This window comes from Echiichthys vipera (assembly GCF_963691815.1).
Source record: "Echiichthys vipera genome assembly, chromosome: 23".
Taxonomy (NCBI): Eukaryota; Metazoa; Chordata; class Actinopteri; order Perciformes; family Trachinidae; genus Echiichthys; species Echiichthys vipera.
This window is the reverse complement of record NC_139848.1, coordinates 16,737,814-16,764,979: the sequence shown is the minus strand read 5'-3', so window position 1 is coordinate 16,764,979 and position 27,166 is coordinate 16,737,814.

Genomic DNA, 27,166 nt, shown 5'->3' with positions numbered 1-27,166 from the left:
CGCTAAAGCCCACCTCTTTCAAGGCCGCAGTTATGCGCGGAACGGGTGCACTCACACTGCTTAAAGGTACTAGGCTTTAGCTGAAAAACCGGTTTTGGCCCCAGCCAGAAGGACAGTGTGAGTACGCTCTAAGTCAAAGTTCTAGAATGTTTAGTTACAATTCTCAAATGTTTAGTCACATACCTGGTATGTTAAGTGCATATTAACATATTCTATTGATCCTGCATTATGCTATTCATTAGGAGTTAATATTAATCTGATCTTGGGAGGACATCATGGGACATTGATTTCCAGTGAAATTCAGTTCAAGAATGTTAATTCACAATTCTAGAATGTTTCAAGATTCAAGAAGCTTTATTTATCCCGAGGGAAATTATTTTGCAACAGTTTCAATACAAAGGTGGGAAAGGATCAGAGTAACAATAAGCATAAACATAAATCAAATCCAAATAAAGTTAAAGTAAGATAAATCAAGCAATGAACTACGTGTGACAGAGTGCAACAGACATCGTGGTTAAGCGTAGGTATATACAATATACAACAATACACACTGTTCAGTTTAGCAGCAGATTGAAATGAAATCAGTACAAACTAAATAAGTGAGAAGGAGCGATAAGTTATAAGTATTAAAAATGTTAAAGATGTAGCAGCCTTTCCTACAGAACTAAGTGACAGTAAACCACAGTGAAATGTAGCAGCATGTCCTAAAATCACAGTAAGTGTAGCAGCAGATAGTTACAGTACCATTAATAAATAAATAAAGTGATGTAGTGGTGATATAAAGTGACAGTTCAAAGTGTAGCAGCAGTAAGTTACAGTACCACAAAATAAGTGATGTAGTGGTGGTATAAAGTGACAGTGTATTATAGCAGCATTTCTTACTGAAGTAAGTGACAGTACAACTGAATAAAGTGGTGCAGTGATGATATAAAGTGACAAGTGACATTTTCAGGATACAGTGTCTCCACTGTTCCTTACCTGACCCGGGGGAGATGAATTATAAAGTTTGATGGCCACCGGAAGAAAAGACTTCCTCCGGCGTTCAGTATTACACCGGGGGAGAATGAGTCTGTGGCTGAAGGTGCTTCTGCTGGAGGTCAGCAGCTGGTGGAGAGGGTGAGAGTTTTCCAGGATGCTGCGCAGTTTAGACAGCATCCGCCTCTCAGACACCGCCACCAAAGACTCCAGTTTGACCCCCAGGACGGAGCCAGCCTTCCTGACGATCTTACCGATCCTCTTGGCGTCTGCTGACCTCAGTCTGCTGCCCCAGCACACAACAGCAAAGAAGATGGCACTGTTAAGTCAAAGTTCTAGAATGTCAACCTACAATTCTCAAATGTTTAGTCACATACCTGGTATGTTAAGTGCACACAAACATATCATTGCTATGATCCTGCATTATGCTATTCACTAAAGTTTATATTAATATGATGTTGGTAGGTCATTATGGGACATTGGTTTCCAGAAAACTTCTGTACAAGAATGTTTATACACAATACTGGAATGTTAAGTAAAAGTTCTAGAATGTTAGGTAATAATTCTAGAATGCTAAGTCAAAGTTCTAGAATGTTAGGTAGCAATTCTAGAATGTTAAGTCAAAATTCTAGAATCTTAAGTAAGACCTCTAGAATGTAAAATTACAGTTCTAGAATGTTAAGTTACAGTTCTCAAATGTTAATTCACACACCTGGTATGTTGAGTGCACACGGACATATCATTGCTTTAATCCTGCATTATGCTATTCCCTAGGGTTCATATTAATCTGATCTTGGTAAAAGACATCATGGGGCATTGGTTTCCAGAAAACCTGAGTTCAAGAATGTTAAATCACAATTCTAGCATGTTTAGTCAAAGTTCTAGAAAGTTACAGTTCTATTTTGTTATGGTTTAGTCCTAGAATGTAAAGTCACAATGGCACAATGTTAAGTCGCAGTTATATAATATTTAAACACTGTTTTACAATGTTAAGTAACAGTTACAGGATCTTAAGTTACACTTCTAGAATGTTAAATCACAATTCTAGAATGTCAAGTCAAAATTCGAGAATGTTAAGTAACAATTCTAGAATGTTAGGTCACAGTTCTAGTATGTTAGGTCAAAGTTCTAGAATGTTAAGTTAAAATTCTCAAATGTTAAGTCACATACCCGGTATGTTAAGTGTACCTTAACATATTCTATTGATCCCGCATTATTCTTTTCACTAGAGTTCATATTAATATGATCGTGGTAAAAGACATCATGGGACATTGGTTTCCAGAGAAGTTTAGTAGAATCCAGAGAAGTTTAGTAGAATCATGTTAAGAGTGGCAGTCTTACACACCTCTCTGCGCTCCCTGTGGAGCATTTTCCAGCTCAGTTTAGTATACAAACACTGTCTGCCCCACGATCATTTAAATTAAACAGATCAAAAATGAACAGAAGAGGAGCTATAAAGAAAAACTTGATACAAATCAACGCAAAATCTGCGACAATGCAACAATATCAGAAAATAAAATGTGGACTTTTAAACATTAGATCTCTGTCATCTAAAGCTGTATTAGTAAACGATCTGATATCAGATAACCATATTGATTTACTCTGTCTGACCGAAACCTGGCTGCGTCCCGAAGAATATGTTAGCCTAAATGAATCCACTCCTCCCAGTCATATTAATACTCATATTCCTCGAGGCAGTGGTCGAGGAGGAGGCGTTGCAGCTATTTATGATTCAGGCCTATTAATAAACCCTAAACCTAAACTAAATTATAATTAATTTGAAAGTCTTGTTCTTAGTCTTTCACATTCAACCTGGAAAACTGTGCAGCCAATTATATTTGTTATAGTGTACCGTGCTCCTGGTCCGTACTCTGAATTTCTGTCTGAATTCTCAGAGTTTCTGTCAAATTTAGTCCTTAAATCTGATAAAGTAATCATTGTAGGTGATTTTGATATTCATGTGGACAGCGATAATAATAGTCTCAGTATCGCGTTTATCTATCTATTAGATTTGATTGGTTTTAGTCAGAGTATACATAAACCTACTCACTGTTTAAATCACACCCTCGACCTTCGTTTTGGTTTATGGTGTGGAAATTGATGACTTAATAGTCTTTCCACAGAATCCTATTTTATCAGACCATTTTTTTATAACTTTTTAATTCATATTACAGGACTACTCACCTCTGGGCAAAAGTGTCTACACTAGATATTTATCTGATAGTGCTATAACTAAATTTAAGGAAGCGATTCCATCTGCATTACTTTAATGCCTCATCCTTATATTCAAGACTCCTGCACTAACGTTAGTTTCTCTGAAATTGATCAACTTGTTGAAAGTGTTGCAGGCTCTCTAAGAACAACACTCGACTCTGTTGCTCCTTTAAAACAGAAGATAATAAAACAGAGGAAGTTAGCTCCGTGTTATAACTCACAAACCCGTGAATTAAAACAAATATCGCGAGTTGGAAAGTTGGAAAGTAAATGGCGCTCTACTAAACTGGAGGAATCTCACTTAGTCTGGGAAGAAAGTCTTAAAACCTATAGGAAGGACCTCCGTAATGCCAGAGCAGCATATTACTCATCTTTAATAGAGGAGAATAAGAACAATCCTAGATTTCTTTTCAGCACTGTAGCCAGGCTGACAGAGAGCCACAGCTCTATTGAGCCATGTATTCCTATAACCCTCAGTAGTAACGACTTCATGACCTTCTTTAATGACAAAATTATAACTATTAGAGACAAAATCAACTCGCTTGGCACTATTTTTTCATCAAACCCAGGAACCTTACAAACTGTACGACCTGATATATTCTTGGACTGCTTTTCTACAGTCGACCTTAACAAATTAACCTCTACTATTTCAGCATCAAAACCTTCTACTTGTCTCCTAGACTCTATTCCAACTAGGTTACTTAAAGAAGTGTTACCTTTAATTAGCACTCCTGTATTAGATATGATTAACATGTCTTTATCAGCAGGTTATGCACCACAGTCTTTAAAAGTAGCTGTAATTAAACCTCTGCTTAAAAAGCCCAGTCTTGATCCTGAGGTACTAGCCAACTATAGACCTATATCTAACCTTCCTTTTCTCTCTAAGGTCCTCGAGAAATTAGTTGCCAATCAGTTGTGTGACTTTTTACATAATAATGAGTTATTTGAGGATTTCCAGTCAGGATTTAGAGCAAATCATAGCACTGAGACAGCACTGGTGAAAATTACTAACGACCTTCTAATAGCTTCAGACAAAGGACTCGTCTCTGTACTTGTCTTACTAGATCTTAGTGCTGCCTTCGACACTATTGACCATCACCTCCTGCTACAGAGACTGGAGCATCTAATTGGCATTAAAGGAACTGCACTGAGCTGGTTTAAGTCATTTTATCAGATAGATCTCAGTTTGTACATGTTAATGACAAATCCTCCATGCACACTAAAGTTAGTCACGGAGTCCCACAGGGTTCTGTCCTTGGACCAATTCTTTTCACCTTATATATGCTTCCCTTAGGAAATATTATAAGGAAGCACTCCATAAATTTTCATTGTTATGCTGATGATACACAATTATATTTGTCGATCAAACCAGAAGAAACCCATCAGTTAGATAAACTTCAAATGTGCATTAAGGAAATAAAAAGCTGGATGACCTGCAATTTCCTGATGTTAAACTCAGACAAAACTGAAGTTATTGTACTTGGCCCCAAAGGCCTCCGAAACTCAATAGCTAAATACATTGTTACTCTGGATGATGTTGTGTTGTCCTCCAGCACCACAGTCAGGAATTGGGTGTTATTTTTTTACCGGATATGTTCTTCGATTCTCACATAAAACTAACAACAAGGACTGCATATTTTCACCTGCGTAATATTGCAAAAATTAGGAACATTGTGTCTCAGAAAGATGCAGAGAAACTTGTTCATGCATTTGTTACTTCTAGGCTGGACTATTGCAATTCCTTATTCGTCGTTCCTAGAGTCTCCAAAAGTAGAAGTGGAGGCAGAGCCTTCAGCTACCAAGCTCCTCTCCTGTGGAACAAACTCCCAAATGTTATTCGGGAGGCAGACACTGTCCCCTCATTTAAAAGTAAACTTAAAACTTTCCTTTTTGATAAAGCTTACAGCTAGGGCTTACGATGAGACTTTATTCTGCTTAATTATGCTGCTATAGGCCTAGTCTGCCGGGGGATAATACTTTTCCTGATACTCTGAGCTTCTCTCCTCTCTGTCTGTATCATTCATGTCTCATCAATGCATGTTACTAATTCAGCTTCTTCCCCGGAGCTGTTTGTGCTTTGCATCTCTGGAAGTGTGTCTGTCTGTCTCTCTCTGTCCATCTGTGTGTCTTTTCTCTCTTTCTCTCTCCTTTTCTTCCTCCCCAACCGGTCAAGACAGATGGCCACCCTCCACAGAGCTGGGTCTGTCTGACGTTCCTGCCTTTTATAGGGAAGGTTTTCGTTGCCACCGTACTCTACAGAGGAATTGTTGGGTCTATGTAAATCATAAATAAGTCATTGAGTGTGGTCTTTACCTACTCTGTAAAGTGTCCTGAGATAACTTTTGTTATGATTCGACACTATAAATAAAATTGAATTGAATTGAATTTAATTAAATCACAGTTCTAGAATGTTAAGTCAAAGTTCTAGAATGTTAAGTTACAATTCTCAAACGTTAAGTAACAGTTCCAGGATCTTAAGTTACAATTCTAGAATGTTAAATCACAGTTCTAGAATGTCAAGTCAAAGTTTTTGAATGTTAAGTCAAAGTTGTAAAATGTTAAGTAACAATCCTAGAATGTTAAGTTACAGTTTTAGAATGTTAAGTCACAATTCTGAAATGTTAAGTCACATACCTGGTATGTGAAGTGCACATGAACATATCATTGCTTAGATTCTGCATTATGCTATTCATTAGTGTTCATATAAATATGATCTTGGGAGGACATCATAGGACATTGGTTTCCAGAGGTCAGTTCAAGAATGTAAATCACAATTCTAGAATGTTCAGTCAAAGTTTTAGAATGTTAAGTTACAGTTCTCTAATGTTATGGTTAAGTCCTAGAATATTATGTCACTGTTTTACAATGTAAAGTAACAGTTCCAGGATCTTAAGTTACAATTCTAGAATGTTAAATCACAGTTTTAGAATGTCAAGTCAAAGTTCTAAAATGTTAAGCAACAATTATTGGAGGTTATGTCACAGTTCTAGAATGTTAAGTCAAAGTTCTTGAATATTAATTTACAATTCTCAAATGTTAAGTCACATACCTAGTATGTTAAGTGCACATTAACATATTATTTTGATCCTTCATTATGCTATTCACTAGAGTTCATATTAATCTGATCTTGGTAAAAGACATCATTGGTTTCCAGAGAAGTTGAGTTGAAGAATGTTAAATTATGATTCTAGTATGAAAAGTCAAAGTTCTAGAACGTTAAGTTACAATTATCAAATGTTTAGTCACATACATGGTATGTTAAGTTCACACAAACATATCCTTGCTTTGATCCTGCATTATGCTGTTCACTAGAGTTCATTTTATTCTGATCTTGGGAGGTTATAATGGGACATTGTTTTTCATAGAAAGTCAGTTCAAGAAAGAGTACAAACAATTCTAGAATGTTAAGTCAACGTTCTAGAATGTTAACTTAAAGTTCTAGAATGTTAAGTAGAAATTCTAGAATTTTACATCACAGTTCCAGAATGTTAAGTCAAAGATTTAGAATGTTAAGTCAAAGTTCTAGAATGTTAATTAACAATTCTAGAGTGTTAAATCACACTTCTAGAATGTTAAGTAAAAGTTCTAAAATGTTTCGTTACAATTCTCAAATGTTAAGTCACATACCTGGTATGTTAAGTGCATATTAACATTCTATTGATCCTGCATTATGCTATTCACTAGAGTTCGTATTAATCTGATCTTGGGAGGACATCATGGGACATTGATTGCCAGAGAAAGTCAGTTCAAGAATGTTAATTCACAATTCTAGAATGTTAAGTCACAGTTCTAGAATGTTAAGTCAAGGTTCTAGAATGTTAAGTTACAATTCTCAAATGTTATGTCACACACCTGGTATGTTGAGTGCACACAGACATATAGTTGCATTAATACTGCATTATGCTATTCACTAGAGTTCATATTAATCCTATCTTGGTAAAAGAAATCATGGGACATTGGTTTCCAGAGAAGTTGAGTTCAAGAATGTTAAATCACAATTCTAGCATGTACATTTATTAATTAAGTCACAGTTATAGAATATGAAAACACTGTTTTACAATGTTAAGAAACAGATCCAGGATCTTAAGTTACAATTCTAGAATGTTAAATCAAAGTTCTAGAATGTTAAGTCAAAGTTCCAGAATGTTAAGTAACAATTCAGTTAAACAAACATATCATGCTTTGATCCTGCATTATGCTATTCACTAGAGTTCATATAAAGTTGATCTTGGAGGGTCATCATTGGACATTGGTTTCCAGAGAAAGTCAGTGTAAGAATGTTAAATGACAATTCTAAAACGTTAAGTAACAATTCTAGGATGTTATGTCACAGTTCTAGAATGTTAAGTCAACGTTCTAGAATGTTAAGTAGCAATTCTAGAATGTCAATTCACACTTCTAGAATGTTAAGTCAAGGTTCTAGAATGTTAACTTACAATTCTCAAATGTTAAGTGAACACGTACATATCATTGCTTTGATCCTGCATTAAGCTATTCACTAGAGTTCATATTAATCGAATCGTGGGAGGACAGAGAAAGTCAGTTCAAGAAAGTATATACACAATTCTAGAATGTTGAGTCAAAGTTCTTGAATTTTAAGTTAAAGTTCTAGAATGTTGAGTAACAATTCTAGGATGTTAAATCACAGTTCTAGAATGTTAAGTCAAAGTTCCAAAATGTTTAGTAACAATTCGAGAACATTAAGTCACATTTCTAGAATGTTTAGTCAAAGTTCTAGAATGTTAAGTCACAATTACAGAATGTAAGGTCAAAGTTCTAGAATATAAAGTTACAATTCTCAAATGTTAAGTCACATACCTGGTATGTTAAGTGCACACAAACATGAAGTTGCATTGATCCTAAATTATGCTATTCACTAGAGTTCATATTAATCTGATCTAGGGAGGTCATCATGGGACATTGGTTTCAAGAGAAAGTAAGTTAGAGAACGTTAATTCTCAATTCTAGAATGTTAATTGACAGTTCTAGAATGTTAAGTAATAATTCTAGAATGTTAGGTCACCATTCTAGAATGTTAAGTTTAAGTTCTAGAATGTTAAGTAACAATTCTAGAATGTTAAATCACAGTTCAATAATGTTAAGTCAAAGTTCTAGAATGTTAAGTTACAATTCTCAAATGTTAAGTCACATACCTGGTATGTTAAGTGCACATTAACATATTCTATTGATCATGTATTATTCTATTCACTAGAGTTCATATTAATCTGATCTTGGGAGGTCATCATGGGACATTGGTTTCAAGAGAAAGTAAGTTAGAGAACGTTAATTCTCAATTCTAGAATGTTAATTGACAGTTCTAGAATGTTAAGTAATAATTCTAGAATGTTAAGTAATAATTCTAGAATGTTAGGTCACCATTCTAGAATGTTAAGTTTAAGTTCTAGAATGTTAAGTAACAATTCTAGAAGGTTATGTCACAGCTCTAGAATGTTTAGTCAAAGTTCTAGAATGTTAAGTTACAGGTCTATTTTGTTATGGTTAAGTTTTAGAATGTAAAGTCACAATGGCACAATGTTAAGTTGCAGTTCTAGAATATGAAGTCACTGTTTTACAATGTAAGGTAACAGTTCCAGGATCTTAACCCTCCTGTTGTCTTTGGGTCAAAATGACCCGCCACTGTGTTAAAAACCAAACAAAAATCCCCTAAACGATATTTCTTTAACCTGAAATTTTATGACTTTTCCTGGATTGGCACCAACAGTAGAAAAAGTGAAATGTTGCTTTCATTCACATTTCCATGTAAGCTGTACAAAAAAAAGGTACAAAGGTGGTCCTGGGGTCAAAATGACCCGTGAGACAAAAAGAGTTGAACTCAAGGTCACAGAGTTATTTACAAACCTCAGAATGTTACAATGTTTGAGTTGTTTTAATCAGTAGCAGACGTAACAAGACAGATCATGTGGTCTTCTCACGGACTGTTGTGCCTTTGATCAGTCTCAGATCAATGAGTAGCAGACGTGAACGAGACAGTAGCAGACGTAAACAACACACAGGTGTTATCGCAGACTGCAGAGATTATAAAGGTGCTGCAGATGACAGGGCCCTGAACTCTGTCTGTGCTGGAGCCATGAGTGTGCGTTACAACGCTGAAGAGGCTCCAGATCGCATTTTTCAGAGGTCCAGCAAGACAACTCTGATTCAGAAGAGGAAGTGGAGGATGTATCAGAAGAAGATGGGGAGGAACACAACCCAGAGCAATGGGTTATGTTATTTCTCATATCTTGTATTGTACATTGTCTTCAATTGTTCAAACTGAGTCATTGGGATGGATGAAAATGCATTCAAACTCCGTTTTGCACATCTTTTTCTTTTCTTAAGGTATAGAAATGAAGTGAAGAGGGAAAACTCAGTTATTCACACATTTTGTGGTGAATGACAAGTTGTTTCTTCAAGCAAGATGAAATTTGATGTTTAAATTCAATTAGGCTGCTTATATTAGGGGTTTAGTGAAGACGGGTCATTTTGACCCGGAGGACACGGGGTGTATACAGAAAATGAGGACAACAGGAGGGTTAAAGTGCGTCTTAGAAGCCAAAACACGTGCTAAAGTGCTCTCTAGGAGCCAAAACAGGAGCTAAAGTGAACTCTTGGGAGCCAAAACGTGTGCTAAAGTGCCGTCTAGGAGCCAGACATGCTAGAGTACCCTCTAGAAACCAAAACGGGTTCTAAAGTTCCCTCTAAGAGCCTAAACACGTGGTAAAGTGCCCTCTAGAAACCAAAACTCGTGCTACAGTGTCCTCTAGGAGACCAAACACGTATTAAAGTGTCCTCTAGGGGATAGAACTTGTTCTAAAGGGCCCTCTAGAAGCCAAAACGTGATCTAAAGTGCCGTCTTGGAAGCCAAAACGTTTGCTAAAGTGCTCTCTAGAAAACAAAACTTTTGCTAAAGTGTCCTCTAGTAGCCCAAATACGTGTTAAAGTGTCCTCTGCGAGCCAAACACCATGCTAGAGTATCCTCTAGAAACCAAAACTTGTGCTAAAGTTCCCTCTAGGACCCTAAACACGTGCTAAAGTGCCCTCTTGGAGCCCAAACACATGCTAAAGTGCAGTCTTGGGAGCCAAAACATGTGCTAAAGTATCCTCTTTGGAGCCAAAACGTGTGCTAAAGTGCTCTCTAAAAAACAAAAATTTTGCTAAAGTGACCTTTAGAAGCCCAAACACGTGTTAAAGTGTACTCAAAGAGCCAAACCCTGTGCTAAAGTGCCCTCTAGGAGCCTTAACATGTGTTAAAGTGCGTCTTGGAAGCCAAAACTTGTGCAAACGTGTTCCCTTAGGAGACCAAACAGGTGCTAAAGTGGTCTCTGGGAGCCAAAACACGTGCAAAAGTGAACTCTTGGGAGCCAAAACGTGTGCTAAAGTGCCCTCTAGGAGCCAAAACTTGTGCTTAAGTGCCCTCCAGGAGCCCAAACGCGTGTTAAAGGGGTCCTCTACGAGCCAAACCCTGTGCTAAAGTGCCCTCTAGGAGCCCAAACACTTGTTAAAGTGTCCTCTACGAGCCAAACTCTGTGCGAAAGTGCCCTCTAGGAGCCCAAACACGTGTTAAAGTGTCCTCTACGAGCCAAACTCTGTGCTTAAATTCCCTCCAGGAACCAAAACGTGTGCTAAAGTGCTTCTTGGAAAACAAAACTTGTGCAAACGTGTTCCCTTAGGAGACCAAACACGTGCTAAAGTGCTCTCTAGGAGCCAAAACACGTGCAAAAGTGCACTCTTGGGAGCCAAAACATGTGCTAAAGTGCCCTCTAGGAGCCAGACATGCTAGAGTACACTCTAGAAACCAAAACTTGTGCTAAAGTTCCCTCTAGGAGCCTAAACACGTGCTAAAGTACCCCCTAGAAACCAAAACTTGTGTAAAGTTTCCTCTAGGAGCCTAAACACGTGGTAAAGTTCCCTCTAGAAACCAAAACTTGTGCCTCAGTGTCCTCTAGGAGCCCAAGCACGTGTTAAAGTGTCCTCTACGAGCCAAACACCATGCTAGAGTACCCTCTAGAAACCAAAACTTGTGCCAAAGTTCCCTCTAGGAGCCTAAACACGTGCTAAAGTGCCCTCTTGGAGCCCAAACACGTGCTTAAGTTCCCTCAAGGAGCAATAACATGTGTTAATGTGCGTCTTGGAATTTAAAACATGTTTAAAGTGCTCTCTAAGAGCCAAAACACATGCTAAAGTGGACTCTTGGGAGCCAAAACGTGTGCCAAAGTATCCTAAAAGGAGCCAAAACGTGTGATAAAGTGCCCTTCAGGAGCCCAAACACGTGTTAAAGTGTCCTCTACGAGCTAAACCCTGTGCGAAAGTGATCTATAGGAGCCTAAACACATGCTTAAGTGCCCTCTAGGAGCCAAAACGTGTGCTAAAGTGTAGTCTTAGAAGCCAAAACATCTGCTAAAGTGCCTTCTAGGAGCAAAAACACATGTTAAAGTGCTCTCTTGGGAGCCCAAACACATGCTAAAGTGCCCTCTTGGAGCCCAAACACGTGCTTAAGTTACCTCTAGGAGCCAATACATGTGTTAAAGTGCGTCTTAGAAGCCAAACCACGTGCTAAAGTGCTCTCTAGGAGCCAAAACAGGAGCTAAAGTGAACTCTTGGGAACAAAAACGTGTGCTAAAGTGCAGTCTAGGAGCCAGACATGCTAGAGTACCCTCTAGAAACCAAAACGGGTTCTAAAGTTCCCTCTAAGAGCCTAAACACGTGGTAAAGTGCCCTCTTGGAGCCCAAACACGTGCTAAAGTGCAGTCTTGGGAGCCAAAATGTGTGCTAAAGTGCTCTCTAGAAAAGAAAACTTTTGCTAAAGATCCCTTTAGAAGCCAAAACACGTGTTTAAGCGTCCTCTACGAGCCAAACACCATGCTAGAGTACCATCTAGAAACCAATACTTGTGCTAAAGTTCCCTCTAGGAGCCTAAACACGTGCTAAAGTGCCCTCTTGGAGCCCAAACACGTGCTAAAGTGCAGTCTTGGGAGCCAAAACGTGTGCTAAAGTGCCCTCTAGGAACCATATATGCCAGAGTATCCTCTAGAAACCAAAACTTGTGCTAAAGTTCCCTCTAGGAGCCTAAACACGTGGTAAAGTGCCCTCTAGAAACCAAAACTTGTGCTTAAGTGCCCTCCAGGAGCCCAAACGCGTGTTAAAGGGGTCATCTACGAGCCAAACCCTGTGCTAAAGTGCCCTCTAGGAGCCCAAACACGTGTTAAAGTGTCCTCTACGAGCCAAACTCTGTGCTTAAATTCCCTCTAGGAGCCAAAACGTGTGCTAAAGTGCTTTTTGGAAAACAAAACTTGTGCAAACGTGTTCCCTTAGGAGACCAAACACGTGCTAAAGTGCTCCCTAGGAGCCAAAACACGTGCAAAAGTGCACTCTTGGGAGCCAAAACATGTGCTAAAGTGCCCTCTAGGAGCCAGACATGCTAGAGTACCCTCTAGAAACCAAAACTTGTGCTAAAGTTCCCTCTAGGAGCCCAAACACATGCTTAAGTTCCCTCTAGGAGCCATAACATGTGTTAATGTGCGTCTTGGAATTTAAAACATGTTTAAAGTGCTCTCTAAGAGCCAAAACACATGCTAAAGTGGACTCTTGGGAGCCAAAACGTGTGCCAAAGTATCCTCAAAGGAGCCAAAACGTGTGATAAAGTGCCCTTCAGGAGCCCAAACACGTGTTAAAGTGTCCTCTACGAGCTAAACCCTGTGCGAAAGTGATCTATAGGAGCCTAAACACATGCTTAAGTGCCCTCTAGGAGCCAAAACGTGTGCTAAAGTGTAGTCTTGGAAGCCAAAACATCTGCTAAAAAACCTTCTAGGAGCAAAAACACATGTTAAAATGCTCTCTTGGGAGCCCAAACACATGCTAAAGTGCCCTCTTGGAGCCCAAACACGTGCTTAAGTTACCTTTAGGAGCCAATACATGTGTTAAAGTGCGTCTTAGAAGCCAAAACACGTGCTAAAGTGCTCTCTAGGAGCCAAAACACGAGCTAAAGTGAACTCTTGGGAGCCAAAACGTGTGCTAAAGTGCCGTCTAGGAGACAGACATGCTAGAGTACCCTCTAGAAACCAAAACGGGTTCTAAAGTTCCCTCTAAGAGCCTAAACACGTGGTAAAGTGCCCTCTAGAAACCAAAACTCGTGCTACAGTGTCCTCTAGGAGACCAAACACGTATTAAAGTATCCTCTAGGGGACAGAACTTGTTCTAAAGGGCCCTCTAGAAGCCAAAACGTGATCTAAAGTGTCGTCTTGGAAGCCAAAACGTTTGCTAAAGTGCTCTCGAGAAAACAAAACTTTTGCTAAAGTGTCCTCTAGTAGCCAGAATACGTGTTAAAGTGTCCTCTGCGAGCCAAACACCATGCTAGAGTATCCTCTAGAAACCAAAACTTGTGATAAAGTTCCCTCTAGGACCCTAAACACGTGCTAAAGTGCCCTCTTGGAGCCCAAACACGTGCTAAAGTGCAGTCTTGGGAGCCAAAACATGTGCTAAAGTATCCTCTTTGGAGCCAAAACTTGTGCTAAAGTTCCCTCTAGGAGCCTAAACACGTGGTAAAGTGCCCTCTAGAAACCAAAACTTGTGCAAAAGTGCCCTCCAGGAGCTCAAATAAGTGTTAAAGTGTCCTCTACGAGCCAAACGCTGTGCTAAAGTGCCCTCTAGAAACCAAAACTTGAGCTAAAGTGCCCTCTAGGAGCCCAAACACGTGTTAAAGTGTCCTCTTGGGGACAGAACTTGTGCTAAAGTGCCCTCTAGGAGTCTAAACACGTGCTAAAGTGCCCTCTATGAGCCAAAACATGTTCTAAAGTGCCGTCTTGTAAGCCAAAACGTGTGCTAAAGTGCCCTCTAGGAGTCAAATATGCCAGAGTACCCTGTAGAAACCAAAACTTGTGCTAAAGTACCCTCTAGGAGCCTAAAAACGTGGTAAAGTGCCCTCTAGGAGCCAAACCCTGTGATAAAGTGCCCTCTAGGAGTCTAAACATGTGCTTAAGTGCCCTCTAGGAGCCAAAACAAGTGCTAAAGTGCCGTCTTTGAAGCCAAAATGTCTGCTAAAGTGCTCTCTTGGGTGCCAAAACGTGTATAAAAGTGCTCTCTTATTAGCCAAAGCATGTGCTAAAGTTCCCTCTAGGAGCCCAAACACGTGCTAAAGTGCTCTCTTAGGAGCCCAAACACGTGCTTAAGTGCCCTTTAGGAGCCCAAACACGTGCTAAAGTGCAGTCTTAGGAACTAAACGTGTGCTAAAGTATCCTCTTTGGAGCCAAAACGTGTGCTAAAGTGCCCTCTAGGAGCCAAACATGGCAGAGTACACTCTAGAAATCAAAACTTGTGCTAAAGTCCCCTCTAGGAGCCTAAATACGTGGTAAAGTGCCCTCTAGAAACCAAAACTTGTGCTAAAGTGCCCTCTAGGAGCCCAAACACGTGTTAAGTGTCCTCTAGGGGACAAAACTTGTGCTAAAGTGCACTCTAGGACCCTAAACACTTGCTAAAATTGCCCTCTAGGAGCCAATACGTGATCTAAAGTGCCGTCTTGGAAGCCAAAACATCTGCTAAAGTGCCCTATAGGAGCCAAAACGTGTGCTAAAGTGCTCTCTTAGGAGCCCAAACACGTGCTCAAGTGCTCTCCAGGAGCCCAAACATGTGCTAAAGTGCACTCTTGGGAGCCAAAACGTGAGCTTAAGTATCCTCATGGGAGCCAAAACATGTGCTAAAGTGCCCTCAAGGAGCCTAAACACGTGCTAAAGTTCCCCCCAGGAGCCAAAACGCGTGTTAAAGGGCCGTCTTGGAAGCCAAAACGTGTGCTAAAGTGCCCTCTAGAAAACAAGACTTGTGCTAAAGTACCCTCTAGGAGCCCATACGTGTAAAAGTGTCCTCAACGAACCAAACCCTGTACTAAAGTGCACTTTGGGAGCCTAAACACGTGCTTAAGTGCCCTCTAGGAGCCAAAACGTGTGCTAAAGTGCCGTCTTGGAAGCCAAAACGTGTGCTAAAATGCTTTCTTGGAAGCCAAAATGTGTGCTAAAGTGCTCTCTTAGGAGCCCAAATATGTACTAAAGTGCCCTCTAGGAGCCCAAACACGTTCTAAAGTGCACTCTTGGGAGCCAAAACGTGTGCTAAAGTATCCTCTTGGGAGCCAAAACGTATGCTAAAGTGCCCTCTAGGAGACAAACATGCTAGAGTACCCTCTAGAAACCAAAACTTGTGCCAAAGTTCCCTCTAGGAGCCTAAAAACGGGCTAAAGTGTCCTCTAGGGAGCCAAAACGTGTTGCTAAAGTGCACTCTGAGAGCCTAAACATTTGCTATAGTGCCCTCTTGGAGCCAAAACCTGATCCAAATTGATGTCTTGGAAGCCAAAACGTGGGCTAAAGTGCCCTCTAGAAAACAAAACTTGTGCTAAAGTGCCCTCTAGGAGCCCAAACACATGCTAAAGTGCCCTCTAGGAGCCTAAACACGTGCTGTAAAACCCTCTAGTAGCCAAAATGTGAGCTTAACTGGCCTTTAGGAGCCAAAAAATGTGCTAAAGTGCCCTCTAGAAACCATAACTTGTGCTAAAGTGCCCTCTAGGAGCCTAAACACGTGCTTAAGTGCCCTCATGGAGCCAAAACCTGTGCTAAAGTGCACTCGTGAGAGCCAAAACGTGTGCTAAACAGTCCTCTAGGAGCCAAACATTCTAGAGTACCCTGTAGAAACTAAAACTTGTGCAATAGTTCCCTCTAGCAGCCTAAACGGGTGCCAAAGTTCCCTCTAGAAACCAAAACTTGTGCTAAAGTGCCCTCTAGGAACCCAAACATATGTTAAAGTGTTCTCTACGAGCCAAACCCTGTGCTAAAGTGCCCTCTATGAGCCTCAAAACGTGCTAAAGTGCTCTCTTGAGAGCCAAAACGTCTGCTAAAGTGCCGTCTTGGAGGCCGAAACGTGTGGTAAAGTGCTGTATTGGGAGCCAAAACGTGTGCTTATGTATCCTCTTGGGAGCCTAAATGTGTGCTAATGTTCCCTCTAGAAACCAAAACTTGTGCTAAAGTGCCCTCTAGGTGCCAAAACGTGTGCTAAAGTGCCATTTTGGAAGCCAAAACGTGTGCTAAAGTGCTCTCTTAGGAGCCCAAACACATGTTAAAGTGCACTCTTGGGAGCCAAAACGTGTGCTAAAGTAACCTCTAGGAGCCAAACATGCTAGAGTACCCTGTAGAAACACAAACTTGTGCTAAAGTTCCCTCTAGGAGCCAAAACACATGCTAAAGTGCCCTCTAGGAGCCTAAACACGTGATGTAAAACCCTCTAGGAGCCAAATCATGAGCTTAACTGGCCTCTAGGAGCCAAAACGTGTGCTAAAGTGCCTTCTAGAAACCATAACTTGTGCTAAAGTGTCCTCTAGGAGCTGGAACACATGATTAAGTGTCCTCTATGAGCCAAACCCTGTGCTAAAGTGCCCTCTAGGAGCCTAAACACGTGCTTAAGTGCCCTCATGGAGCCAAAACCTGTGCTAAAGTGCACCCGTGAGAGCCAAAACGTGTGCTAAAGTGTTCTCTAGGAGCCAAACATTCTAGAGTACCCTGTAGAAACCAAAACTTGTGCAATAGTTCCCTCTAGCAGCCTAAACGGGTGCCAAAGTTCCCTCTAGAAACCAAAACTTGTGCTAAAGTGCCCTCTAGGAACCCAAACATATGCTAAAGTGCTCTCTTGAGAGCCAAAACGTCTGCTAAAGTGCCGTCTTGGAAGCCGAAACGTGTGGTAAAGTGCTGTCTTGGGAGCCAAAACGTGTGCTAATGTATCCTCTTGGGAGCCTAAATGTGTGCTAATGTTCCCTCTAGAAACCAAAACTTGTGCTAAAGTGCCCTCTAGGTGCCAAAACGTGTGCTAAAGTGCCATTTTGGAAGCCAAAACGTGTGCTAAAGTGCTCTCTTAGGAGCCCAAACACATGTTAAAGTGCCCTCTAGGAGCCTAAACACGTGCTTAAGTGCCCTCATGGAGCCAAAACCTGTGCTAAAGTGCACTCATGAGAGCCAAAACGTGTGCTAAAGTGTTCTCTAGGAGCCAAACATTCTAGAGTACCCTGTAGCAACCAAAACTTGTGCTATAGTTCCCTCTAGCAGCCTAAACGGGTGCTAAAGTTCCCTCTAGAAACCAAAACTTGTGCTTAAGTGCCCTCTAGGAGCCCAAACATATGTTAAAGTGTTCTCTACGAGCCAAACCCCGTGCTAAAGTGCCCTCTAGGAGCCTTAAAACGTGCTAAAGTGCTGTCTTGGAAGCCGAAACATGTGCTAAAGTGCTGTCTTGGGAGCCAAAACGTATGCTAATGTATCCTCTTGGGAGCCTAAATGTGTGCTAATGTTCCCTCTAGAAACCAAAACTTGTGCTAAAGTGCCCTCTAGGGGCCAAAACGTGTGCTAAAGTGACATTTTGGAAGCCAAAACGTGTGCTAAAGTGCTCTCTTAGGAGCCCAAACACATGTTAAAGTGCACTCTTGGTAGCCAAAATGTGTGCAAAAGTATCCTCTTGGAAGCCAGAACTTGTGCTAAAGTGCCCTCTAGGATACAAACATGCAATAGTACCCTCTAGAAAACCAAACTTGTGCTAAAGTTCCCTCTGGGAGCCTAAACATGTAATAAAGTGCCCTCTAGAAACCAAAACTTGTGCTAAAGTGCCCTCTAGAAGCCCAAACACGTGCTAAAGTGCCCTCTAGGAGCCTAAAAACCTGATAAAGAACCCTCTAGGAGCCAAAACTTGTGATAAAGTATCCTTTTGGGAGCCAAAACGTATGCTAAAGTTCCCTCTAGGAGCCAAACATGCAAAAGTATCCTCTAGAAACCAAAACTTGTGCTAAAGTTCCTTCTGGGTGCCTAAACACGTGGTAAAGTGCCCTCTAGAAAGCAAAACTTGTGCTAAAGTGACCACTTGGAGCCTCAACACTTGCTTAAGTGCCCTCTAGGAGCCAAAAAGTGATCTAAAGTACCATCTTGGAAGCCAAAACGTGTGCTATGGTGCCGTCTTCTAAGCCAAAACGTATGTTAAAGTTCCCTCTAGGAGCCCAAACACGTGCTAAAATGCTCTCTTGGAAGCCAAAACGTGTGCTAAAGTGCTCTCTAGGAGCCAAACATGCTAGAGTACACTCTAGAAACCAAAACTTGTGCTAAAGTTCCCTCTAGGAGCCTAAACACGTGCTAAAGTGCCCTCTAGGAGCCAAAACGTGTGCTAAAGTGCACTCTTGGGAGCCAAAAGGTCTGCTAATGTATCCTCTTTGGAGCTTAAACGTGTACAAAAGTAACCTCTAGAAACCAAATCTTGTGCAAAAGTGCCCTCTAGGAGCCCAAACACGTGCTAAAGTGCCCTCTAGGAGCCTAAACATGTGCTTAAGTGCGCTCTAGGAGGCAAACATGCTATAGTACCCTCTAGAAACCAAAACTTGTGCTAAATTTCCCTCTAGGAGCCTAAACACGTGGTCAAGTGTCCTCTAGAATACAATACTTGTGCTAAAGTGCCCTCTAGGAGCCCAAACACGTTCTAAAGTGCACTCTTGGGAGCCAAAAAGTGTGCTAAAGTATCCTCTTGGGAGCCAAAACGTATGCTAAAGTGCCCTCTAGGAGACAAACATGCTAGAGTACCCTCTAGAAACCAAAACTTGTGCCAAAGTTCCCTCTAGGAGCCTAAAAACGGGCTAAAGTGTCCTCTAGGGAGCCAAAACGTGTTGCTAAAGTGCACTCTGAGAGCCTAAACATTTGCTATAGTGCCCTCTTGGAGCCAAAACCTGATCCAAATTGATGTCTTGGAAGCCAAAACGTGGGCTAAAGTGCCCTCTAGAAAACAAAACTTGTGCTAAAGTGCCCTCTAGGAGCCCAAACACATGCTAAAGTGCCCTCTAGGAGCCTAAACACGTAATGTAAAACCCTCTAGTAGCCAAAATGTGAGCTTAACTGGCCTTTAGGAGCCAAAAAATGTGCTAAAGTGCCCTCTAGAAACCATAACTTGTGCTAAAGTGCCCTCTAGGAGCCTAAACACGTGCTTAAGTGCCCTCATGGAGCCAAAACCTGTGCTAAAGTGCACTCGTGAGAGCCAAAACGTGTGCTAAACAGTCCTCTAGGAGCCAAACATTCTAGAGTACCCTGTAGAAACCAAAACTTGTGCAATAGTTCCCTCTAGCAGCCTAAACGGGTGCCAAAGTTCCCTCTAGAAACCAAAACTTGTGCTAAAGTGCCCTCTAGGAACACAAACATCTGTTAAAGTGTTCTCTACGAGCCAAACCCTGTGCTAAAGTGCCCTCTATGAGCCTCAAAACGTGCTAAAGTGCTCTCTTGAGAGCCAAAACGTCTGCTAAAGTGCCGTCTTGGAAGCCGAAACGTGTGGTAAAGTGCTGTCTTGGGAGCCAAAACGTGTGCTTATGTATCCTCTTGGGAGCCTAAATGTGTGCTAATGTTCCCTCTAGAAACCAAAACTTGTGCTAAAGTGCCCTCTAGGTGCCAAAACGTGTGCTAAAGTGCCATTTTGGAAGCCAAAACGTGTGCTAAAGTGCTCTCTTAGGAGCCCAAACACATGTTAAAGTGCACTCTTGGGAGCCAAAACGTGTGCTAAAGTAACCTCTAGGAGCCAAACATGCTAGAGTACCCTGTAGAAACACAAACTTGTGCTAAAGTTCCCTCTAGGAGCCAAAACACATGCTAAAGTGCCCTCTAGGAGCCTAAACACGTGATGTAAAACCCTCTAGGAGCCAAATCATGAGCTTAACTGGCCTCTAGGAGCCAAAACGTGTGCTAAAGTGCCTTCTAGAAACCATAACTTGTGCTAAAGTGTCCTCTAGGAGCTGGAACACATGATTAAGTGTCCTCTATGAGCCAAACCCTGTGCTAAAGTTCCCTCTAGGAGCCTAAACACGTGCTTATGTGCCCTCATGGAGCCAAAACCTGTGCTAAAGTGCACTCGTGAGAGCCAAAACGTGTGCTAAAGTGTTCTCTAGGAGCCAAACATTCTAGAGTACCCTGTAGAAACCAAAACTTGTGCAATAGTTCCCTCTAGCAGCCTAAACGGGTGCTAAAGTTCCCTCTAGGAGCCTTAAAACGTGCTAAAGTGCTGTCTTGGGAGCCAAAACGTGTGCTAATGTATCCTCTTGGGAGCCTAAATGTGTGCTAATGTTCCCTCTAGAAACCAAAACTTGTGCTAAAGTGCCCTCTAGGGGCCAAAACGTGTGCTAAAGTGACATTATGGAAGCCAAAACGTGTGCTAAAGTGCTCTCTTAGGAGCCCAAACACATGTTAAAGTGCACTCTTGGTAGCCAAAATGTGTGCAAAAGTATCCTCTTGGAAGCCAGAACTTGTGCTAAAGTGCCCTCTAGGATACAAACATGCAATAGTACCCTCTAGAAAACCAAACTTGTGCTAAAGTTCCCTCTGGGAGCCTAAACACGTAATAAAGTGCCCTCTAGAAACCAAAACTTGTGCTAAAGTGCCCTCTAGAAGCCCAAACACGTGCTAAAGTGCCCTCTAGGAGCCTAAAAACCTGATAAAGAACCCTCTAGGAGCCAAAACTTGTGCTAAAGTATCCTTTTGGGAGCCAAAACGTATGCTAAAGTTCCCTCTAGGAGCCAAACATACAATAGTATCCTCTAGAAACCAAAACTTGTGCTAAAGTTCCTTCTGGGTGCCTAAACACGTGGTAAAGTGCCCTCTAGAAACCAAAACTTGTGCTAAAGTGACCACTTGGAGCCTCAACACTTGCTTAAGTGCCCTCTAGGAGCCAAAAAGTGATCTAAAGTACCATCTTGGAAGCCAAAACGTGTGCTATGGTGCCGTCTTCTAAGCCAAAACGTATGTTAAAGTTCCCTCTAGGAGCCCAAACACGTGCTAAAATGCTCTCTTGGGAGCCAAAACGTGTGCTAAAGTGCTCTCTAGGAGCCAAACATGCTAGAGTACACTCCAGAAACCAAAACTTGTGCTAAAGTTCCCTCTAGGAGCCTAAACACGTGCTAAAGTGCCCTCTAGGAGCCAAAACGTGTGCTAAAGTGCACTCTTGGGAGCCAAAAGGTCTGCTAATGTATCCTCTTTGGAGCTTAAACGTGTGCAAAAGTAACCTCTAGAAACCAAATCTTGCGCAAAAGTGCCCTCTAGGAGCCCAAACACGTGCTAAAGTGCCCTCTAGGAGCCTAAACATGTGCTTAAGTGCGCTCTAGGAGGCAAACATGCTATAGTACCCTCAAGAAACCAAAACTTGTGCTAAATTTCCCTCTAGGAGCCTAAACACGTGGTCAAGTGTCCTCTAGAATACAATACTTGTGCTAAAGTGCCCTCTAGGAGCCCAAACACGTGTTAAAGTGCCCTCTAGGAGCCTAAAAACCTGATAAAAAAACCCTCTAAGAGCCAAAACCTGTGCTAAAGTATCCTTTTGGGAGCCAAAACGTGTGCTAAAGTTCTCTCTAGGAGCCAAACATGCAGTAGTATCCTCTAAAACCAAAACTTGTGCTAAAGTGCCCTCTAGGAGCCAAACATGGCAGAGTACACTCTAGAAATCAAAACTTTTGCTAAAGTCCTCTCTAGGAGCCCAAACACGTGTTAAAGTGTCCTCTTGGGGACAGAACTTGTGCTAAAGTGCCCTCTAGGAGTCTAAACACGTGCTAAAGTGCCCTCTATGAGCCAAAACATGATCTAAAGTGCCGTCTTGGAAGCCAAAACGTGTGCTAAAGTGCCCTCTAGGAGTCAAATATGCCAGAGTACCCTGTAGAAACCAAAACTTGTGCTAAAGTTCCCTCTAGGAGCCTAAAAACGTGGTAAAGTGCCCTCTAGGAGCCAAACCCCGTGATAAAGTGCCCTCTAGGATTCTAAACATGTGCTTAAGTGCCCTCTAGGTGCCAAAACAAGTGCTAAAGTGCCGTCTTTGAAGCCAAAATGTCTGCTAAAGTGCTCTCTTGGGTGCCAAAACGTGTGCTAAAGTGCTCTCTTATTAGCCAAAGCATGTGCTAAAGTTCCCTCTAGGAGCCCAAACACGTGCTAAAGTGCTCTCTTAGGAGACCAAACACGTGCTAAAGTGCTCTCTAGGAGCCAAAACACGTGCAAAAGTGCACTCTTGGGAGCCAAAACATGTGCTAAAGTGCCTTCTAGGAGCCAGACATGCTAGAGTACCGTCTAGAAACCAAAACTTGTGCTAAAGTTCCTTCTAGGAGCCTAAACAAGTGTTAAAGTACCCCCTAGAAACCAAAACTTGTGTAAAGTTCCCTCTAGGAGCCTAAACACGTGGTAAAGTTCCCTCTAGAAACCAAAACTCGTGCCTCAGTGTCCTCTAGGAGCCCAAGCACGTAATAAAAAGTCCTCTACGAGCCAAACACCATGCTAGAGTACCCTCTAGAAACCAAAACTTGTGCTAAAGTTCCCTCTAGGAGCCTAAACACGTGCTAAAGTGCCCTCTTGGAGCCCAAACACGTGCTTAAGTTCCCTCTAGGAGCCGTAACATGTGTTAATGTGCGTCTTGGAATTTAAAACATGTTTAAAGTGCTCTCTTAGAGCCAAAACACATGCTAAAGTGTCCTCTACGAGCTAAACCCTGTGCGAAAGTGATCTATAGGAGCCTAAACACATGCTTAAGTGCCCTCTAGGAGCCAAAACGTGTGCTAAAGTGTAGTCTTGGAAACCAAAACATCTGCTAAAGTACCTTCTAGTAGCAAAAACACATGTTAAAGTGCTCTCTTGGGAGCCCAAACACATGCTAAAGTGCCCTCTTGGAGCCCAAACACGTGCTTAAGTTACCTCTAGGAGCCAATACATGTGTTAAAGTGCGTCTTAGAAGCCAAAACACGTGCTAAAGTGCTCTCTAGGAGCCAAAACACGAGCTAAAGTGAACTCTTGGGAGCCAAAACGTGTGCTAAAGTGCCGTCTAGGAGCCAGACATGCTAGAGTACCCTCTAGAAACCAAAACGGGTTCTAAAGTTCCCTCTAAGAGCCTAAACACGTGGTAAAGTGCCCTCTAGAAACCAAAACCCGTGCTACAGTGTCCTCTAGGAGACCAAACACGTATTAAAGTGTCCTCTAGGGGACAGAACTTGTTCTAAAGGGCCCTCTAGAAGCCAAAACGTGATCTAAAGTGCCGTCTTGGAAGCCAAAACGTTTGCTAAACTGCTCTCTAGAAAACAAAACTTTTGCTAAAGTGTCCTCTAGTAGCCCAAATACGTGTTAAAGTGTCCTCTGCGAGCCAAACACCATGCTAGAGTATCCTCTAGAAACCAAAACTTGTGCTAAAGTTCCCTCTAGGACCCTAAACACGTGCTAAAGTGCCCTCTTTGAGCCCAAACACGTGCTAAAGTGCAGTCTTGGGAGCCAAAACATGTGCTAAAGTATCCTCTTTGGAGCCAAAACTTGTGCTAAAGTTCCCTCTAGGAGCCTAAACACGTGGTAAAGTGCCCTCTAGAAACCAAAACTTGTGCAAAAGTGCCCTCCAGGAGCCCAAACAAGTGTTAAAGTGTCCTCTACGAGCCAAACGCTGTGCTAAAGTGCAGTCTTAGGAACTAAACGTGTGCTAAAGTATCCTCTTTGGAGCCAAAACGTGTGCTAAAGTGCCCTCTAGGAGCCAAACATGGCAGAGTACACTCTAGAAATCAAAACTTGTGCTAAAGTCCCCTCTAGGAGCCTAAACACGTGGTAAAGTGCCCTCTAGAAACCAAAACTTGTGCTAAAGTGCCCTCTAGGAGCCCAAACACGTGTTAAGTGTCCTCTAGGGGACAAAACTTGTGCTAAAGTGCACTCTAAGAGCCTAAACACTTGCTAAAGTTCCCTCTAGGAGCCAATACGTGATCTAAAGTGCCGTCTTGGAAGCCAAAACATCTGCTAAAGTGCCCTATAGGAGCCAAAACGTGTGCTAAAGTGCTCTCTTAGGAGCCCAAACACGTGCTCAAGTGCTCTCCAGGAGCCCAAACACGTGCTAAAGTGCACTCTTGGGAGCCAAAACGTGAGCTGAAGTATCCTCATGGGAGCCAAAACATGTGCTAAAGTGCCCTCAAGGAGCCTAAACACGTGCTAAAGTTCCCCCAAGGAGCCAAAACGTGTGTTAAAGTGCCGTCTTGGAAGCCAAAACGTGTGCTAAAGTGCCCTCTAGAAAACAAGACTTGTGCTAAAGTACCCTCTAGGAGCCCATACGTGTAAAAGTGTCCTCAACGAACCAAACCCTGTGCTAAAGTGCACTTTGGGAGCCTAAACATGTGCTTAAGTGCCCTCTAGGAGCCAAAACGTGTGCTAAAGTGCCGTCTTGGAAGCCAAAACGTGTGCTAAAATGCTTTCTTGGAAGCCAAAATGTGTGCTAAAGTGCTCTCTTAGGAGCCCAAATATGTGCTAAAGTGCTCTCTTGGGAGCCAAAACGTGTGCTAAAGTGCTCTCTAGGAGCCAAAACGTGTGCTAAAGTGCCGTCTTGGAAGCCAAAACGTGTGCTATGGTGCCGTCTTCTAAGCCAAAACGTATGTTAAAGTTCCCTCTAGGAGCCCAAACACGTGCTAAAGTGCTCTCTTGGGAGCCAAAACGTGTGCTAAAGTGCTCTCTAGGAGCCAAACATGCTAGAGTACCCTCTAGAAACCAAAACGTGGGCTAAAGTTCCCTCTAGGAGCCAAAACGTGTGCTAAAGTTACCTCTAGAAACCAAAACTTGTGCAAAAGTGCCCTCTAGGAGCCCAAAGAGATGCTAGAGTGCCCTCTAGGAGCCGAAACACGTGGTAAAGTGCCTTCTAGAAATCAAAACTTGTGCTAAAGTGCACTCATGGGAGCCAAAACGTGCGCTAAAGTGTCCTCTAGGGGACAAAACTTGTGCTAAAGTGCCCTCTAGGAGCTTAAACACGTGCTAAAGTGCCCTCTAGGAGCCAAAACGTGATCAAAAGTGCCGTCTTGGAAGCCAAAACGTGGGCTAAAGTGCCCTCTATAAACCAAAACTTGTGCTAAAGTGCCCTCTAGGAGCCCAAACACGTGTTATTGTGTCCTCTATGAGCCAAACTCCGTAATAAAGTGCCCTCTAGGAGCCTAAACACGTGCTTAAGTGCCGTCTAGGAGCCAAAACGTGTGCTAAAAAGCTCTCTTGGGAGCCAATGCGTGTGCTAAAGTGCTCTCTTAGGAGCCTAAACATGTGCTAAAGTGCCCTCTAGGAGCACAAACACGTGCTAAAGTGAACTCTTGGGAGCCAAAACTTGTGCTAAAGTTCCCTCTCGGAGCCTAAACACGTGGTAAAGTGCCTTTTAGAAATCAAAACTTGTGCTAAAGTGCACTCTTGGGAGCCAAAACGTGCGCTAAAGTGTCCTCTAGGGGACAAAACTTGTGCTAAAGTGCCCTCTAGGAGCCTAAACACGTGCTAAAGTGCCCTCTAGGAGCCAAAACGTGATCAAAAGTGCCGTCTTGGAAGCCAAAACGTGGGCTAAAGTGCCCTCTATAAACCAAAACTTGTGCTAAAGTGCCCTCTAGGAGCCCAAACACGTGTTATTGTGTCCTCTATGAGCCAAACTCCGTAATAAAGTGCCCTCTAGGAGCCTAAACACCTGCTTAAGTGCCGTCTAGGAGCCAAAACATGTGCTAAAGCGCTCTCTTGGGAGCCAAAACGTGTGCTAAAGTGCCCTATAGGAGCCAAACATGCTAGAGTACCCTCTAGAAACCAAAACTTGTGCTAAAGTTCCCTCTCGGAGCCTAAACACGTGGTAAAGTGCCTTCTAGAAACCAAAACTTGTGCTAAAGTGCACTCTTGGAAGCCAAAACGTGCGCTAAAGTGTGCTCTAGGGGACAAAACTTGTGCTTAAGTGCCCTCTAGGAGCCTAAACGTGATCAAAAGTGCCTTCTTGGAAGCCAAAACATGGGCTAAAGTGCCCTCTAGAAACCAAAACTTGTGCTAAAGTGCCCTCTAGGAGCCAAAACGTGTGCTAAAGTAATCTCTTGGGAGCTAAAACGTGTGCTAAAGTGCCCTATAGGAGCCATACATGCTAGAGTACCCTCTAGAAACCAAAACTTGTGCTAAAGTTCCCTCTTGGAGCCTAAACACGTGGTAAAGTGCCCTCTAGAATCCAAAAATTGTTTTAAAGTGCCCTCTAGGAGCCCAAACACGTGTTAAAGTGTCCTCTGGGGGACAAAACTTGTGCTAATGAGCTCTCTTGAGAGCCAAAACGTGTGCTAAGGTGCCGTCTTTTATTCCAAAACGTGTGCTAAAGTGCTCTCTTGGGAGCCAAAACGTGTGCTAAAGTGCTCTCTTAGGAGCCAAAGCACATGCTAAAGTGCACTCTTAGGAGCCCAAATAAGTGCAACAGTGCCCTCTAGGAGCCCAAACACGTGCTAAAGTGCACTCTTGGGAGCCAAAATGTGCGCTAAAGTGTCCTCTAGGGGAAAAAACTTATGCTAAAGTGACCTCTAGGAGCCTAAACACTTGCTTAAGTGCCCTTTAGCAGCCAAAATGTGATCTAAAGTGATGTCTTGGAAGCCAAAACGTGTGTTAAAGTGACTTTCTCCGGCAACCAATGTCCCATGATGACCTCCCAAGATCAGATTTATATGAACTCTAGTGAATAGCATGATGCAGGATCAAAGCATGATATGTTTGTGTAACTGAATTGTTACTTAACATTCTAGAACTTTGACTTGACATTCTTGAACTGTGATTTAACATTCTAGAATTGTAACTTAAAAACCTGGGACTGTTACTTAACATTGTAAAACAGTGACTTCATATTCTAAAACAGCGACTTAACATTGTGCCATTGTGACTTCACATTCTAGGACTTAACCATAACGAAATATAACTGTAAGTTAACATTCTAGAACTTTAACTTAACATGCTCGAATTGAGAATTAACATTCTCTGACTGACTTTCTCTTGGAACCAATGTCATATGATGACCTCCCAAGATCAGATTAATATGAACTCTAGTAAATTGCATAATGCAGGATCAAAACAATGATATGTTCGTGTGTCTTAACATACCAGGTATGTCACTTAACATTTGAGAATTGGAACTTACCAATCTAGAACTTTGACTTAATTCAAAAAAAAAAAATTTAATTCAATTTTAT